Source organism: Chinchilla lanigera, unplaced genomic scaffold (genome assembly GCF_000276665.1).
Source record: "Chinchilla lanigera isolate Chin_1 unplaced genomic scaffold, ChiLan1.0 scaffold00042, whole genome shotgun sequence".
Taxonomy (NCBI): domain Eukaryota; kingdom Metazoa; phylum Chordata; class Mammalia; order Rodentia; family Chinchillidae; genus Chinchilla; species Chinchilla lanigera.
The window spans coordinates 9,332,782-9,347,401 of NW_004955443.1; the positions used below are offsets into that span (position 1 = coordinate 9,332,782).

The 14,620-nt window shown below is 40.7% G+C and overlaps 1 long non-coding RNA gene and 1 pseudogene across 1 annotated transcript; one reads left to right on the plus strand and one right to left on the minus strand.

Annotated features, from left to right (window-relative positions):
* The first annotated feature begins 41 nt into the window (after positions 1-41).
* On the plus strand, positions 42-3,317 carry LOC106149336. The gene is made up of 3 exons (XR_001235453.1): positions 42-162; positions 2,037-2,168; positions 2,804-3,317. It is a non-coding gene; the product is annotated as an uncharacterized LOC106149336 (long non-coding RNA).
* Positions 3,318-12,800: 9,483 nt separating this feature from the next.
* Positions 12,801-14,620, minus strand: part of LOC102004651 — a 23,170-nt pseudogene continuing 21,350 nt past the window's right edge.

The window sequence follows — 14,620 nt, forward strand, 5'->3', positions numbered from 1 at the left end:
GCGCGCCGCGGGGCGGCACCGACCTGCGGCCGCCTCCAAACTGCCGGCCCCGCCGCGGCTGGCCCGTGGGCGCGAGGCGTCTTTGTCATCTTCCCCAGGGGACCCCAGGCGCCCCCGCCGAGGATCGGGGGTTCATTCAATTCACGCGAAATCCCGGCATAGGTAAAATGATAGGAAAACACATCAGTGATTTCTTCCAAGAGCTGGGGCTGGGGGGAAGGGTTGACTACAAAGGGCTCCGAGAGATCTGCGGGTGATGGAGCTGCTCCGTGTCCTGACTGAGATCTTGGCTGCAGAACTTTCTGAGTTACATAGGTCTGAGCTGGGCATGGTTGCACCAGGCTTGAAATCTCAGCACTCGAGGAGGCTGAAGCAAGAGGATCACGGTTTCGAGCCCAGGGTGGGGAACGTGGTGATTTAGAGAGATCTTGCCTGAAAATAAGTAATAGTTGGGTGTGGTGGCTCTCGCCTGTAATTCCAGCACTGGGGAAGCTGAGGCAGGAGGATCACAGTGAGTTTGAGGGCAGCCTGGGCCACATAGTGAGTTCAAGGCCAGCCTGAACTACATAGCCAGACGTTGTCTCAAAACATAAACAATAAAAACCCTGGGATGTTACTCAGTGTGAAAGCCATGGGTTCAATCCTTAGTGCTGCAACAAAACAAAACTCAGAACTGTACACTCAAAAAGTAAATGTCACTGTATGTAAATTACATTTAAATTTTTGTAAGTCTTAAATTAAGAGCTAGGAATGTCGCAGGTAGAGTGCTTGCTTAGCAAGTGCCAGGCCCTAGTTTCAATGACCAGCATTAAAAAGAAAAAAGTCTTAAGGTTAAAACCTAAAAAGAACCCTGGGAAGCTAAGGCAGGAAGATCATGAGGTGGAGCCCAGCCTGGACAATTTAAGGAGACTGTGTCACAAAATAAAAAATTAAAAAGAGGGCTGGGAGTGTAGCTCAGTGTAAAGGCCCTGAGTTCAATCCTGGGTAACACACACACTCTCTCACGCACACATACACACAGATACACACACACAAAGAAGAAGAAGAAGGAGAAGAAGAAGAAACCTAAAGGAGGCGAAAATCATTTATGGATGTCAGGAAAGTGGTTTCCTTCAGGAATCAGGGAACCTGCCTTTTTGGATTTTGGATCTGTTCTTGGCCTGGGCAGGACTTCTGCAGGTGTGTTTACAAACAGTAATTCACTAAGCTGCAGTTTTATGAATGTGCATTTTCTGTGTGCTCTATTTCAATTAAAAAAAAAATATATATATATGTGTATATATATATCTATATATATATCTATATATCTATATATCTATATATCAATATATATATATATATATCTCCAGGATCTGTGCTGTTGGTTTAAGTACAGTGGGAGAGGTACATCAGCCACCAAACCGTAGCAGTTCATACCTATTTCTAACCAATAGCTGCCTGAAGGGGAGCAAGGCGAGCCTGTGAATGTGTGGTGAAGCAGGCTGCCCCGGTCCGGGCTTCCAGGAGTGTCTCCAAGCACTTGCAGGAAATGCAGAGCTGGGGCCTCAGCGGTGGTGAACATCAGGAGGCAGCCTGGCAAATGCTCCTCAGACAGACTGTTCTTCCTTGCACTGAGAGGCTGAGAGAAACTGGAGCACACAGGAGATGCGGGGAAGAGGAGAGGACGGGTGCCGCCTTTGTCCATGGTGTGGTACAGCTGAACACCACAGGCTGGGACTCTAGGAGGAAGAGAAGTTTGTTCAGCTCTAGGTTCTAGAGACTGAGATGTCCAATAACTGAGATGTCCTATAAGGTACACAAGATTTTGGGGACCAAGTTTCCAACACGCGCACTTCTGGGGAACATATTCAAACCATAGCACGTGGGCAGCAGTGGGGTCCCCACTGGCCAGCCGTCTGGGTTGGCCCACTTGGGCTGACTTTTTTTTGTGCACCGGACCAACCCTCTTCTCTGTCACATCACGCAGAAATTGCAGGGCATGTGGAGTGAGGGAACAGGCCAGTCTCGCTCACCCTTGTTTTCCTCTTGAATGCCAGTTTTTCCAGATGAGTCCTTCCATTTCTGGCAAGGTGGCTGTGGATTCTCCATGTCATGGACCTCAGCATTCACATGGGACCCTCCATGATGGATGGGGTGGTTGTCGCCGACTATCTCTTATGCCACAAAAGGTAGGGGGATGACCTGAGGCACGATGTACCCATGGTGACATCTATTCAGAACCATTTAAACCTCATCAGAGACACGGAGAGGCAGACTTCTCAATGTTCTTCTACTGACTAGAGAAGGAAGAGGTAACTTAACAAGGAACTTGCCGAATTGCAGTAAATTCTCCAAAGACATCAAGGAGGGCTGGGAGTGCACTGCACTGAAATGCAATGCATGCGAGTCAGTGATTTCTGCTTCCCTTGTGGAGTAGCAACAGTCTCTCTCAGGGGTGGGGGTGGGGGGAGTCTGTATGTACAGAGAAATTCTCAGGGTGTTGCAGAACAAAGATGCCAACACTGAAGGTCTTTCTGGTCCTGACAGTCATACTATAGTGACCTAAAGCCACGGATTTTCCACATATGACCCCATAATTAGTATCATTTCACTTCTGTGGAAACCCGCACAGACTAGTAGAATGGATCAGAAAGAATTTTTGTGTGTGTAGATGAACTCTGACTTCCTGTTTTAGAGATGATACATTGCTGACTAGGACATCTGAGCCTGTCTCCAGATAGGACACTGGTAAATGACAGAGTCAGGGTTCTCACCCTGGTCTCCTGATTGCCTCCTCTGACATTCAGTTCCCTGTTCCGCTCAGCCCATTTTTACACATGCCCATGGAAGGAAGGAGGTGAACTCTGGTGGCCTGTTTCCATGTGATGACAGCTGGCTGTTGATGAAAAACAAATATTGACCATCTCTGGCATTGGTAATGGAGGTGGTGCTCAAAATAACTTGTTTGTGCATGTGTCCTTGCTGCCTAAGGGCCCTCTGCCATGGGTGTCCTCATTTCCTTGGAAGCCTTCCGAACATTGCATCAGCAATTCTTTATCCAAAAAAAAGAAGAAGAAGAAGAAGAAAGAATTCTTTATTCAGCTCAGGGATAGTGTTTCCAAAGCTCCTGAAAAGGGCAGTTTTGAATATTTACTAAAATTGATCCACATCATGCAGTTCAACAATGATCAAACTATGGCCAATCTTGCTTTATCCACCTATCTCCCCATCCTGAATTCCTAGGAAGAAGGTTCCAGGTGCCACACAATTTTGACTATACATTTTTTATGTGCATTTCTGAAATTTAAGACCCTTTGGGAAAAATCACAAAATTAGTATCTCTCTAAAATTTTTCTTGAGATAGGGTCTCACTCTGTAGTCCAGGCTGGCCTCGAACTCAGGTTGATCCTTCTGCCTCAGCCTCCCTAGTGCTGGGATTACCAGTACCACACCTGGGTCACTAAAATTTTTAAAAATTAAAGTCAAGCATTGTTACTTTTCTACCACTTTGTTTGTAATTCTGTACTGTCTGTACTGTTCTTTTGCTATTTTGTAAAAGGTTGTCTGCCTGTTAATGTTTTCCTCCTTTTATTTTTAAAATAAAAAATAATTAAAGTCAATTCCTTAAAATCGTCAAATGTTTTAAGTTTTAAATTTCCAGGAATTTATTGCCATTTTTAATGTTTGCATGAATTAGGAGACAAATAATCTTCCTGTTGATGGATAAATCTCTTAGGTGTCCTTCCATCTATAGGTTCTCACTCAATTTCCTTACAGGTTGAAGAAACTGGGTCATTTGTCTGGAAAGGTTTTCCACAGTCTAGATTTGCTGACTGCATCTATGGTGTCCTTTAGCCTGTTCCTTTTTCTCCTGTATTTCTTGAAAGTGTATTTCATTGCAATTTTTTCTTTATGGTTTCTCCTTCAGTGAACTGTGAGCTCCCAGAGGATGGAAATGATATCTTGTTTATCTCTGCCTACCCAGATCCTAGCAATGATGAATACTCAATAAATGGCTAAAGAAATGAATGAGGTTGAGCAGCTATGGATTCTTTCCTCATGTAGGAACCAAAAGACTGTAGAGTCTGTCTGTCGAGGACTAGATGTCGGCCTCAACCTTTAATCTTTGGAGGGATTTTGGATTAGTCACTTAACTTCTGTTGGCCTCAGTTTCCTTATCTCAAAAATGAAATCAGAGGGGCTGGAGGTTTAGCTCAGTGGCGCAATACCTGCCTGGCAAGCATGAGGCATGATTTCGATTCCCGGTACCAGAAAAAAAACCAAAAAAAAAAAAAAAAAAGAAATGAGTAGTTGTGTCCTTCTCATAGGGGTGATGTGGCTTAAATGAGAAAAATACATGTAAAATGCATAGTGTAGTGCCTGGCAGGGAGTAAGTGCTCCATAAATATTAGCTACTATTAGGCAGATCCTACTGGTTGACTATTCTATTTAGTCAGGATAGACTGTCAAGCTAAAGTAATATATTCACCATTAAATTTAAGGATTTAGTGAAACAAAGTTTTTTTTCTTGCTCATGTTACATGACCAGGGTGAGTTAGTGGATTCTAGACACCACACAGTCACTCAAGGATCAGAAGGCCCCCTCTCTGGGTCTCCTCCCTTTACCCTGTGACCTCTACTATCCCAGGAGAAGGAGAAGAAAACCTGTGGAGGTCACACAACAGTTCTTCAGTGCTTCTGCCCAGAAGCAGCACGTATCACTCCCATCCACACCTTATCATCAGGAACTCATCTCAAACCCACTTCATCTCAAGGGCGCTGGGAAGCATTGATACCCATGTGGTGAAGAAGAAGTAGAGTATTGGAGAAAGATGAGCCCTCCGGGCCCTACCGCTCAGCCTGTCTTTAAAGGTTAGGATGGCTGCAAACATCAGTGATTCTGGTTTCTAAGAAGCAAGAGGTAATTCTTAGTAATTTCAATCCTTAGTGAAATGTAGAACCACCGCCTGATAGAACAGACAGTTCTCCACACACTAGGGCGGCCCTTAGTAAGAGAAGTCAGATCGTGTCTGTCTCCTGCTATCAATTCTCCCGTGGTTTTGTAATGCACTTAGAATGAATTTGGTACTTCCTAGGAATAGGCTAACTTCTACTTAAGGTGTCCCCTCACCTGACTGTCCACTACTTTTCTCCCTATTGTGAGCATTGCTGTTCTCTGGAACCATCATTGCACTTGTTGAGAAACTGCCGGCCTACAGCCTTGACCTATGCTGGTCTCCCCCAGATATTGCAGTGATATATGTTTCATTTAAGTCCGGTTCTGCCCAAATATCAGTTCATCAGAGAGGCCTCTGTTCTGCGATGTGCTGGCAAATGTTTAAAGACTGGCTTTCTGGGATTAGAAACCTTAACTTGGAGCGTTTGCCCATTTCCATTTCAGTCGACAGCAAACCTCGTAACAATGTGGTCCCACCGGATTACAGTGGGGCTGCGACACTGCTATCTCCTAGTGAAGTCACGGTGCCTGAAGGTCAGACTAGGCATGTCCGGCCTCGGCCTGCAGGCTGCATATGGCCTTGCACATCTAGTTGTGCAGCCCTACAAGATCCTAAACTTTTCACATTATCATGTGACTTTTAGGCATATTTTTTACGACTCAACTGCACGGTGCAGGAGTGCAAATTGTATAGAAAAGGGAAAGTGGGGTAGGGGAGGGTGCAGTGCAGTGCCAAGTCCGCCTCTGACACCAGCCACACACAGTCCCAATCTGCATGCATGAGATGGTATCCGTGCTTGCGTGGCTTGGTGAGGAAAACACAGCCATTACTGACAATAGTATTTCAACCTACCTACCCACGTGTGCACCTATGAAGACAGGCATTTATTGTTATTAAGGAAACATGGACATTTTCTTCTTTAATTATTAAACTTGGGCTTGTTGTGCTGTTCTGTAAAATAAGAAGTTGTTAAGATAATTTTGTTATTTATATACTGTACATTAACTACTATGTTTTGTATGTGGTCCTTTCCCCTCCGTGTGGCCCAGGTAAGCCAAAAAGTTGGACACCCACGTCACAGTGCAACATGTTCCTCACAAATTTGTGGTGTTGCTGGTATGCTTATTTACTCTCCTGCCAAATACATAAAACTATGGCAATACAATTATGTACAGTGGAGAATACTTGATAATGGTAACAAATGATTATGTTACAAATGATTATGTTATGGTTGAGGTATATATATTGTGTGTGTATGTGTGTGTGTGTGTGTGTGTGTGTTTGTGTCTGTGTGTGCTGCTAGGGATCAAACAAGGGCCTCACAAATAGGCAAGAACTCTAGCGCTGACTTACACACCTAGCCCTTACTATACTTTTTAATGTTAGAGTGTACTCATTTTACCTGTTTTAATAATATTTATTATAGAACCATATCTCATGCTATACTAGCAGCAGCCGCATATGTCTCAGTTTACTGTGTCTCTCAAGTGCATAACTTTCCTATGTGCTTGATTTAATCTCGCATTGCTTTGTTCGTCATGGCGCTAAATATACTTCCACAGAGCCTAAGTGTGGAGCAGGAGACACTATCTAGGTTTGTGTAAGTCAGTGGTGTGATGTTTGCCCAGTGATAAAATCATCTGAGCACACATTTCTCAGAACTTAACCCGCTCATTAAGCAATGTCTCACTGTAATTTAAAAAGCATAATTAATGGTAACAAGAAGTAAACAAGATAGAAAATGATGAGTTTTGTTTTGAATAATGGATTTACTTATAGGTTTGCATAAGTAATTTTTAATAATAGCTGTTACTCATCAGCTTTCTGTCTCTGTGAAATAATACTGTACTTGGGAAGACAAATGAAGGGAAGAAACACTTATTGGCTCACGGCTTCAGAAGTTTCAGCCTCTGTTATTTCTGAGTGTGTGTTGAGACCGTACATCGTGGTGGACGTGGGCATGGCGGAGCGAAGCTGCTCACCCCATGGTGGCCCTTTGCCATGCGAAGAGGGACAAGGGCCAGGGCCAAGATCTAGTCCCAAGTGCACACCCCACAACACCCCACCTCTAGCCGGGCCTCACCTCCCATTCACCTGTTCGGTATGATATGAGCTTATCAATGGATTAATCTTCAAAGAGTTTATCGTTATGTACCATGATGTTACAGTTTTGAGTTTTTAAATATCATCCATCTTTCCTGCTCTTTTTTTTCTGAGCGAGTCTCCAGCATCTAGTAAAATGCTGAGTTGACAATAGATGTTCCACAAATATTGACTAATGATCACTGGGTCTTACACTCATTATGAAAATAAAAATACAATAATAATATGCATAAAACCTGCACTAATGTTTTCCAAACAAGCTAACAAAGTTTACTTCCTGAATTAAACAAAGACCAGTGAACTGCTTGTCATCTGTAGAGTCCTAATTTCAAGGCCAGTGAGAGATGAGTAAGCAATGTGCTAATAGACTTGATCAGTGTACTCACTGTGGGCCATAAACCCAAAATGCACCAACAGTGAACATTTTTTGCAGATCAGCTGGAGTTTAGTGGTCTTTCTCAGTGGAAATTTAAAATATTTATTACCTATGTCTATTTTCATGATATAGTTTAAAATATTTATTACCTATGCCTGATTTCCTCTTATTCATTTTAATAATTTCTTATATTTCAACTCCTAGGAGGCTTCTAATAGTTAAAATGTAACACTTGAAGGGCTGGAGGTGCAGTTTGGTGGTAGAGTCACTGGGCTTAGCGTGAATGGGCCCTGGTTCAATCCCTGGCATTAAAATCAAACAAACAAACAATCCACCAGTGTGACCCCTTTCGCCTGCTTTCTCTTTCCTTTTTTCCCTGCTAATGGTGCCCGGGTGCCCTGCACCACCACCAAACCCACCCCTGCCTGTCCAAACCAGATCTCAAGGGGCCAGTCTTTAATTCTCATTATGGTGGGTGACCATGTATCCATCTTTATTTCCTTTTGCCCAAGGTATCTGGATATTTGACTAAGTACTAATGTACTGGTAAACTTAGAGAAAAACTGCTGTTAAAGTCCTGAGTGCTTAGCTCCTACTTGATCGGAGAGATGCCCTGCCCACATCACAATGAGAGGACAGGACCCCCAGAGAAGATTCACGGTTGACCACCTCAACACCCACTAAAGTGAAGGTGCACCAAAAAGGCATCTCCACAATGTTGAATTGAAGAGACTTAGCAGAAAGGGAAAGGTTTGTTTTCATCTTTCCTTAATAACACATAATTCCTTATGTTTCTGAAACATCACTTGTTTGACAACTGACTAGTTCGACCTTGCATTTTAAGTCAGAACTCTGTGTCTGCCCAGGTAGCTGCCAGGCCAACCATGTGCTCCAAGCGGACTGCTGGGTGTACCTCAGTGTTCTTTCTCATCAAAATTACTTTGATCTACCACCTTTTCGCTCCTGTCATTTTAAATTCTTCCCATGTTAGTGTGGAATTTGGTCTTCCTTAAGTCAACAGTATTAGCAAGGAGAATTAGGAGCACTATTAAAAGAAATACTGGCCTTAAGTAAAATCATGTATCACCGATATCCCACAAACCATAATTTGGATTGTATAGCCTTAAAATACCATTCCATTTAACTCAAGAAGAAAACTTGAAAACCTGTTCTTTCACATTTTAATTGCTGTTCAGTTTTTTCCTTAATCTCACTTTTTGGTTGTTGTTTTAGTTTGGTTTGGTTGTTTGAGTCAGGGTCTCACTATGTAGTTTGTGTTGGCCTTGTAGCTGAGGTTGGCCTCGAACTTGTAGAATCTCTGGCGTCAGCCTCCCAAGTGCTGGGATTACAGGCATGAGCCACTATACAAGCTAATTCCATTTTTAAAAAGATGAGTTAAGTACCCAATTTTTTTCTTTTTCTCTTTTCTCCTTGTTCTCTACGATAGGGATGATATAATCCTTTTAGGTGACTCATGTATTCCCTTCTTCATAGAAGGATTATAGATCCATCCTTTGTCCTTTATGAAGTTTTTTTTTAAACTTCTTCCAAATAGTAACAAAACCAATTATTTCTAGGTAAACCCCTAAACCATGCAGCTGAAATAATTTAAAGGTTTTTACTGTTAAAAAGTTCATATTTGGCTTTACAGATTTTCTTCTGGCTAGCACAGAGATAAAGACTTCTACAAAAAGCACAAAGGAAAACAGTGTCCACAGTTCTTGAATACTGGTAATTGTCTGTTCTGAAAAAATGCTGTGTCATAGTTTGACTTGATGAAATCTTATTAAAATAAAGTTTGACACTATAATTATTTTCATTTAAATAATTTGTTACTCCAGAAATGATAAGCAGCTTAAATACGTGTTTGATAACTATCATTTAAAAATTAATAAAATCGAAGCCAGTTAAAATTTCAACAAAGCAATGTAACATTTACCACTAATTCGACTAAGGGCCACACACACACTGCTTTCACACTGACAGTATTGGTACAGGCATTTTCATCATTTACTTTTTTTTTTTTTTTTGTACCGGGAATCGAACTCAGGACCTTGTGCTTGCCAGGCAGGTGCTTATGTCACTGAGCTAGATCCCCAGCCCATCATTTCCTTGTTATCCGTACTGTTATTTTGTAGAAAACTAATGTAGAAAACACCCTGTTATACTTCACACTAACACACTAAACGCTTAGCTGACAAAACAGTTTGTAGATTATCAATTCTTAATGGTTCATTCTTTACATACTATCACTTACCTGTTATGAGTTATCTTATAATATTTATTTGCTGATGAATTTTATAACCTAAATCAAGCATCATTAACTGAGCACAGTTGTGCTGAGATAAGAGTGTTTTTCTTTTTTGTTGTTCCACATCTGCCCAGACCCTTCCCGTTCTCAGTAATGTGTACCTTAGTTCGTGTAATAATTTGCCAGTTTTAAAAGCCCAAATACTGAGAGATTTCTGTGTTTTATTAGCAAGCTGCTTCTCAGCATTATAAAATTTGTCCAGACTTTTCCTTTTATCATTACTAGGTGCAGACAAAGTGTACTGAATATCCACAAGACAGACTTGCTTTGCAGTTTCCTCTCCAATTCTTCCATGCAGTGAGCCAGTGTTTATTTGCTAACAAATGGAGAAATGGTCAATCTACCCTGGACAATTAGTCTCTGAATTAAGAGACTGTAGAGATCAATACCCTTTAAGACTGCTGACAAGAAATGACAACATTATTAGTTAACCAATGCTTTACTTGGAATTTTTTCTTTTTTTGAGACAGGGTCCTGCTATTTTAGTTCAGGCTGGCCTGGTTTCACTATGTAGCCCAATCTGGCCTCAAACTTGTGGTGATCCTCCTGCCTCAGCCTCCTTAGTGCTGGATTACAGGCATGTGCCACCACACCTGGCTGGTATGCTATTTATTTTCTGCAGATTACACAAAATTTGTGAAACTACAAAAAGACAGCAAAATTACATGTCCATAGTTCAGTTTCAGCATGGTAACAGACACAAATACATATTATAGTTAGAAATCTTAATCACAGAATCAAAGTTCTTAAATTATAAAATATCATCCTTGAAAAGTAATCAATATTTAATCATACTCATTTGAAGATTGATCTACTACTTAACTACAGGGAGTAAAAATGAGACAAATGGTTACTAGCATGTAAATTTTTTTTTGTCTTTTTGAGCCAAAGTTTCACTATGGAGTTCAGGCTTCCCTTGAACTCACATTGTAGCCCAGGCTGGCCTCAAACTTGCAGCGATCCTCTTGCCTCAGCCTCCCGAGTGCTGGGATTACAAGCATGTGCCACCACACCCACAAGCATATAAAATATTAAAACAGAAATCTCTTCTCAAAAATCTAAGACATGAGCAACTGTGAAGAACACTCTTTACTTAACACTTCAATAATATACCATATTTATGTTATATAAATGTATGGAGCCCTATTACGAAATTTTTAAAAGATTGCACTAAAGAAATCTTCCATAAGGCATTACTTTACTTCCTGAAGGCCTTCTCATTAGAAAAATTTAAATAACGTACATAAAGCATTATCTCCTAAACTGGATGGTTTTCAATAATCTACATAACTCTGATGACTTTATACATGGGTATCCTTTAAGTCTTGGGAAAAAATGACAACATTTTTCCCCATAAAAGTTGATGTGGAAAGGAAGATGGTTTCTTCCTACCCCTTCCAAGAGCTTTTCCTGCTACTTTTGCAGTTTTTCTTGTTTTTTTTTTTTTCTCTACTCCATCAACTGGGCTTGACCAGGGAGAAATTTGCTTAATTTCTACTAGAGGAGATGACCAAGAACTTTCTCCTTTGTCTTTGCTTGCTTGGTTGGTTCTGTAGTCTTAGCTGTTTTCACTTTTTACCTTCTGATTTAGCATCGTCTTCAAGCTTGGATATAAAGATATGTTTTTTGTCCTGGTCCTCAAAGCAGGAGGTGGGGTGATAAAGTGAGGCAATAAATCTGAAACTAATTTTTTCAGTTGTGCGAGGAAATCTCTGTCTTTTCAACTTTTCTTGGAACCTTTACTGGACAGGAGAAAATAAAGAATCATTTTTTGGTTCAGAGAGGTCTGGCAACAAGACAGACTTGCTTGATCTTATCCTTGTGCTACAGGAAATTTTAGTAAAAGCTGCCGCAGCAAGAAATCTTTCTTTGCCGGGGATATAGCTCAGCAGCACAGCGCCTGCCTGGCAATCGCAAGGTCATGAGTTTAATTCCCATTACAAAAAAAAAAAAAAAAAAAAAAGAAAAGAAAAGAAAAGAAAAAAGAAAACTGGTAACTTTTAGCTCAGTTACACCTCTATGAGTTTGATTCCCATTACAAAAAAAAAAAAAAAAAAAAGAAATCTTTTTCTTGGTGATTTTGTTATTTGTGTGTCATTTCATGTATGTGTTCTTCTGATACTGAGTATAGTGGACATGTTTGGCTTTGATTTTCAGCCTTTTGGGTAAGCTTTTTTTTAGACTTTATTACCATAACAAATTCATTTGGCAATAAAGTGGATTTTTCTAAACCTGGATTCCAACAGTATTTTTACTTCTAGCTGTGGTGTTCCTCGTAGCTCTTTGGATGCTGAGAACTTTCTCTTTTTGAACTTGTCCCTTCTGTTTCAGCCTTAGATTGAATGTCTTCCAATGGATTTGCCTTCCTTGGTCTGCCATGTTTCCTATGTGGTGGGCATATCAAATTCTGCTTGAAGAGATGGAGATGCATCAAGTTTAGACTCTTCTACCACATCCAAATACTAACATCTCTTCGATCCTTCTCCTACCCTGAATAGGCAACTACTGGTCATTCAGTTTTCCATCTCATTTAAATCTTTCATTTTCAGAAGCTTCTAAATTAGAATTTCTCAAATTTTTGATAGTACTCTGAGGATTTGCTACTTTATAAACTTTTAGATCAGTTCTAATTTCAGTACTTTCTTGATTGTCTACAGACTTTTAAATTGTTTTAAGAGTCCTTTTTATAACAGGCAAAAGCTTACTTCTTTTCTAAAAGAAGTTTTTGTAGTTGCTATTTTTAATGGCTGGGATGATTTGAATGTTTTTGGTTCCATATCTGGAGTAGCCTGTGTTCCTTGTTCCATAGAATCAATACTTTCTAACATGTCTTGATGACAAAGAACCCAACTCAGCACTCTAGACATTTTCTGTGATACTTTTGAAGTTCATTTTTCAAAAAATGCCACAGGCAGCTCTGGATGTAGGAAAGAATGTACTGTAGGAGATGGTTCTTCCATTTTAGGACTGTTATAAAGCGAGATGCTGTTTCTAGGTTCATTGCTTGCCTGTACCTCTCCAATTTTACATAACACACCACTGATGAGAGCAGATCTTGTTAACACTGCCTTTGTTACAGCTGGATATAATTGGCATGCTGCAAATGGTGAAGTAAAAGAAATTCATGACTCTGAACACGGGCACCGGGCTGTAAAAAGTGTACTAAACATTCCTGCTCCATGTCTGTAAATGGTAAGTTCAGCAAAGCTTCCATTAAGCCCATTTCATGACACATTTTACAAATGAGCTTTAGTAACTCCTCTCTGTTTATTATATTAGAATATTATTGTAATAAGCTTCAGGCCTCAACTGCACAGCTATTAAAAAGCAAAACTGTGAGGTGAAGGAAAACACCGCTATCACCTGACACTGGTGGCTCTATTGTTTGAATGTATCTGAGTGCATGTCTGTGCTCTCCCTGGAACGGGAGGGCTTGAATGATCTTTCAGTGTTGACATGACTCAAGTTCGTCCATAGCTCTGTGAAATAGAATGTCTAAACCCTTCTCACAGGCATTACGGTCCACCAGCCAAAATCCGTGAATAAGTTTAACCCTATCCCAAGAAATGGAAATGACAATAAGAAAAGATTCAATAAGAACGTGTCAATATCAATATGTAATACAACAAGCATTGTTAATTTCCTACCACTTTGTTTGTAACTCTGTATTGTCTGTACTGTTCTTTTGCTATTTTGTACAAGGTTGTCTGTCTGTTAATGTTTTCTTCCTTTTATTTTTAAAATTAAAAAAAGAAATAAATAATTTGAATAAGTATTAAAAAAAGGAACATGCCTTTTGTTTGGAAAGGAAAAGGAATACATATATCAAACAGCAAATACATGGTAACAGAATGCTTGCTTGTTTCACTAATGTTCTCTAATAAATATGTGTCAAGCAGTGAACTGTAGACTAGCAGGAGGATACCTGTGCCTCCTTCATCTCTTTCCCCACTTTGTTACTTTGATCTCCTAGCTGAGAAACCAACCCATCAGTCAACAGCAGTCATGGTTTTACCTCTTTCTGATAAACACTCTTCTGCCGGCAACTGGTGTAGTAGTTCTGAGTCACAGGGCAAATGTGGTGTAACCTTGATGACTGCACATCACCTAAGCCTTCTGGGAAAAACCCAAACTGAGAGAACCAGAGAACCGTTTGTGCATATTGGCAGAGGAACTGGGTACCCAAATGCTAATTGTGTAACTCCAGCAGTCTTCTCTCAGTGTTTTGCACTTGTATGTAGAAACTTTGACGACTGTATCATTACTTAAAATCAAATGGCATTGCTGCATAGACTATATAGTTTGTGGATTGATGAAAAGACATGAACCATCAAATAATGGTGCACATAGTTTGTCATATTTCTCTTTTGTGAAAACCACTTTATTCTAAGTCCACTCAGCAACAAAGTGCAAGTTAGCAGAAGAATTTGGGTGTTTTTGTGTTATCTATCTTGTGATACAACTGGTTAAAAGTCCCACGAAGCTTATCTCAATTGCTGCTGACAGTATAGGATTTAACTATCATTTTGTTGTTTTGTTTTTTTGTCTTTGAGAGGGTCTCACTCTGCAGTTCAGGCTGGCCTTGAACTCACTTTGTAGCCCAGGTTAGCCTCAAACTTGCAGTGACCCTCCTGCCTCTGCCTCCCGAGTACTGAGATTATAGGCATGTGCCACCACCCCTGATAAGCCTTTAACTGTTCTTGAATTAAACTGGGAGGTGGAATATCAGTAAATCTTGGTGAAAGAAGACTAACTAAAAGACATTGATTGGCTGGGCATGGTGGTGCACACCTGGAATCCCAGCACTCGGGAGGCTGAGGCAGGAGGATCGTTGTGAGTTCAAGACCAGCCTGGCCTACAAAGTGAGCTCAAGGCCAGCCTGAACTGCATAGC